Genomic DNA, 3,864 nt, shown 5'->3' with positions numbered 1-3,864 from the left:
ATATGGTGGGCTCAGATGCGTAACTATAATAAGTGTTACATCCCTATTTTTTTTTTTTTGCAAATAAAGAGCAACATCATGGTGATCCGTAAAAAAAAATTAATTCGATTGTTCAAAAATAGTTTAATTTAATGAGTCACCATAATTTTAGGATAAAAGAAAACCAATTAATTATTTTAAAATGCATGCTAAACCAATGGATTTATTCCGAAGGGAAGGTATTAGCATCCTTCAAAAATCCACAACTGTGGATCCCAACTGAACTCATTTTTTAAATTGAGGAGATGAAAATATTGCACAAATATATAATGAAATATACATAAGAGTAAATTAAAATAATAATATAAGAAACGGCCTAATGTTTGCCTAACGTCAATAATATATACAATAATAAATTAAAAATATTATTCAAACTTAATTTGAATAGCTTCCTCGAGAAACAGTTCTGAGTACCTGTAAAAGACTCGATAAAAGTGTTAGTAAGGGATAAATATGAATAATGATGATGATGATAATAATAATAATGATAATAAATAATAATAATAATTACAATTAAAAGCCGTCTTATGAACATGAAAAGCCTTGGAAATCGACGATAATTTCTTCATCGACCATTTCAATTTGTAACATATAATATATAATATAAACTTAAATTAAAATTTCTGTCTTTTAATGGGGAGGCCTCAAAAATCGACGGAGAGATTTTTTTCATTGGCCAAGGTTTCCAAATAAAGTATGTATAGGAACATTAATTAAATTCTATAGATGTAGTTTCTATATGAGTCAATATGATAAAAATATTTGTAATCTTGTAAGCGTAAATTAACTCTTATAAAATACTAAAAATATTCATTAAGTACTAAAGACGTGATTTATGTATATTTCTTACGGTGAAAATCTTGGTCTTATATGCTTGCAATATTATTCATTTCTATAAACATAGTTCTATATGACATAATATTATATAAATATTTATTAGCAAATATATAGGTATTGTATCTATTAAAGTAGCCTATTAAACTTATTAAATCTTAAACATGATTTCTATAAAAATCAACATGCTAAAGTCATGTAAGTATAGTTTCAATTAATATGCTGAAAATATTAAGCTTAAACCGTGACATATGATTTAATTAACATGCATCACGTAGATTTCCCCTCTCCCTTTAGACAGTCCCCAAAATGTATATTATTATACAGTGTAGAATTTACAAGATTATTACAAACTAAAATAAAAGGTAAGTGGATAAATAATACAAAAAATGTAAACGAAATAATGACATTTTAAACCTTCGCACTCCTCGTGTCTTGAACTTTGAAGTTCAAGCCCTGCAAAATCATAAAGAAAACACAACCAATATACAAATATATATAGAGGTATAACATGAACATATGATTTTACTCCGATAAAGTAAACAAACAAAGCAAGATCATTTTTAAAATAATAAACTAACATATAAAGAAAGATTGAAACTAACCTGGATACTTTAGTTAGGAAGAATAGGCAAATAGAATCTAACTTGTGATGTTGAGAACAAGCAAAACAATAATAAAGTATGTAAGAAATTTTTCTTATTATCTTTTGTTTTCGTTTTTGGTGTGTAAGAAATATAAAGTAGAATATATTTTTTGTTCTTTTCCTTTCTCTACTCTTTGTGTTTTTTGTTTTGTGTTGTTCCCTTTCTCTCTGTTTGTGTCCCTTTTTGTCTTCCTTGTTTGTTCTTCCCCCTCCTAAATCAATAGGAAGGGTCCTCTTTTATAATCCCTCCAATAATTTCAAGAAAACAAGTTAATAAAAGACTTTCTCTTTTTTTTTTTTTTCAAACTTTTTGTCCCATAAGTCCATGAAAGGGACCAATATTTCAAAAGAGCTTCTCAAATTTCAACAAACAAAATCCAACAATATTTCAAAAAGCAAGATCTGTTAAAATTTTCAAACAAATCAATCAATTATTATGATTTGGTCAAATTAAGACAAGCCTTATTTCAAAGGTTGGCAAAAACAAATCAGAAAAATAGCAAATAAAGTCCCCCCAAAAGGCCCATTGTCAATAATTGTAAAAATTATTCAATCAATTATTCAAACAAATTCAAACTTTCATCAGTATAGAAACATTTCAGATTTCAACATGTAAACCAAATATATATATATATATTACAACTTTAGTGATTCACAGATATGAAGTGTTTGTTCACTATGATGTCAATTTAGTGTATAGAGCTTAAAAATGTCAAAGTTGTCCAAGTGTACAGTGTGTCTTGCCGGTGATCAATGATGAAAGAGCAATGCAGATTATATATCAACAAATCGAAGAATTAATGAGGGCAATATTTTAAAAATCAATCAAAGAAGAGAACTTTCCTAATTAACACAAGTGAATCGATTAAGTTTCAAATTAACCAACAAGTAGGCTAATACTTAGATCACCTAAATTAGTTTAATAGTGCCAAAGAGAGGGTGCATCAATCAAGGAGATTTTTCACAATCAGAATAAATCCACCATAATAAAGCAAGTAACCAGTTTGTCCAAACTAAATAAGGTAACAATAAACAATTAGCTTACTAAAATCTATGCTAATATATTTCAATCAAATAAGGGAGCAAGATCAATCATGCTAAATTTTCATAAGTTAGAAGAGTAAAGGATGTCTAGACAGTCAAGGGAAGAAGATCAAATCGAGCATGGGGATAGGTACTATTTATCACCAAAATCAGTCAATCATGCTGTAGTTTACAAAAAATAGTGTATAGTATACCAAGAATAGGAGATTAACGAAGCTATCCCAAATTTCGCAAGGAAGAAGAAATCAATCAAGGACAACACCTTGTTCACAAAATAATTCCCAAGGATAGTAAATCTTTTCAATCAAAATCTCCATCTTTCAAATCATCATCTATAGAAACAAACATGTAACAACCTAGAATTTGTGGAGCAGTTCACAATAATAACCTACAAAAACATCTAATGAGATAAGCACATAATATACAATCTAAAAACAGTAGATACTGACAAATAAAAGAAAATCAAACCAAACCCAAAATCCATTCTCACAATCATTTAACAGTGAGCAAAGATTTGAAATGCTAGGCTTAGAAATTGAGTTAAAATGTACCCGGACGGATCTGTAAAGATCCGTCTTTGACAAAAGATGAGCTTGACCTCTAGTTTTGGATCGATCTGTCCATTTCAAAGGAAATCGTCGCCACTGTTGCTTCGAATTGGAGCTCGTTGCTGCTGTTCATCTCGTCGGCGTCTGTGCGTGAGGTCGCCGCTGAGGAGCTGCTGTCCACCTTTGTCGTTGCGGAGGTTGCTGCGTTGCTGCTCGACGGCCAGCAGCTCGGAGGAGACGCTGTGGAGGAGAAGCAGCAGCTGATTGCTGCGTTTCTCGCCGACGATGTCGACGCTATTGTGTGTCGCTGCTGTACGTGGTTGTTCGCCGGAGGAGAAACAGCATGAGGGGCTGCTGGTTGCAGGTGTTGCTGCGATGGAGCAGCAACGAAGTAAGGGGTCGTTTGGTGATGTTGTTCGCCGGCGAGAGGAAGAGATCGACGGAGAGAGAGGTTGGTATGGTGGTGATGGGAGGCAGCTGATCTTCTTAGTTAGGTTTAGGGTGTTAGGGATGGAGAGAGATAAGAATAATAGGTGCCGTTTGATCAAAATACAATGTACGGTTGAGATTAGAATTGAGTATAAAAATAGACTATATTAAAATTGATTAGGACATAATTATAAATAGTTGTAAAAAATGTCATCTAATTAATTATCAAATACATGTTGAATAAGAAAAATTTTAAATTTATCAAGTATTAATATTATATATATAAAATAAATATGCATGTACATACAATATAAACTTAATTAA

At 31.1% G+C, this 3,864-nt stretch overlaps 1 long non-coding RNA gene across 2 annotated transcripts; it reads right to left on the bottom strand.

Annotated features, from left to right (window-relative positions):
- Positions 1–1,067: 1,067 nt before the first annotated feature.
- On the bottom strand, positions 1,068–3,592 carry LOC129881507 (uncharacterized). Of its 2 annotated transcripts, none has more exons than XR_008765598.1 (2): positions 3,162–3,592; positions 1,068–1,329 (listed from the first exon to the last, which is right to left on the bottom strand). It is a non-coding gene; the product is annotated as an uncharacterized LOC129881507 (long non-coding RNA). The 2 variants fall into 2 exon arrangements; XR_008765599.1 differs by lacking the exon at positions 3,162–3,592 and adding an exon at positions 1,479–1,929.
- Positions 3,593–3,864: the final 272 nt, after the last annotated feature.

Source organism: Solanum dulcamara, chromosome 3 (genome assembly GCF_947179165.1).
Source record: "Solanum dulcamara chromosome 3, daSolDulc1.2, whole genome shotgun sequence".
NCBI lineage: Eukaryota > Viridiplantae > Streptophyta > Magnoliopsida > Solanales > Solanaceae > Solanum > Solanum dulcamara.
Note: the sequence above shows the minus strand (reverse complement) of the source record. Positions and strands in the feature narration are given on the sequence as shown.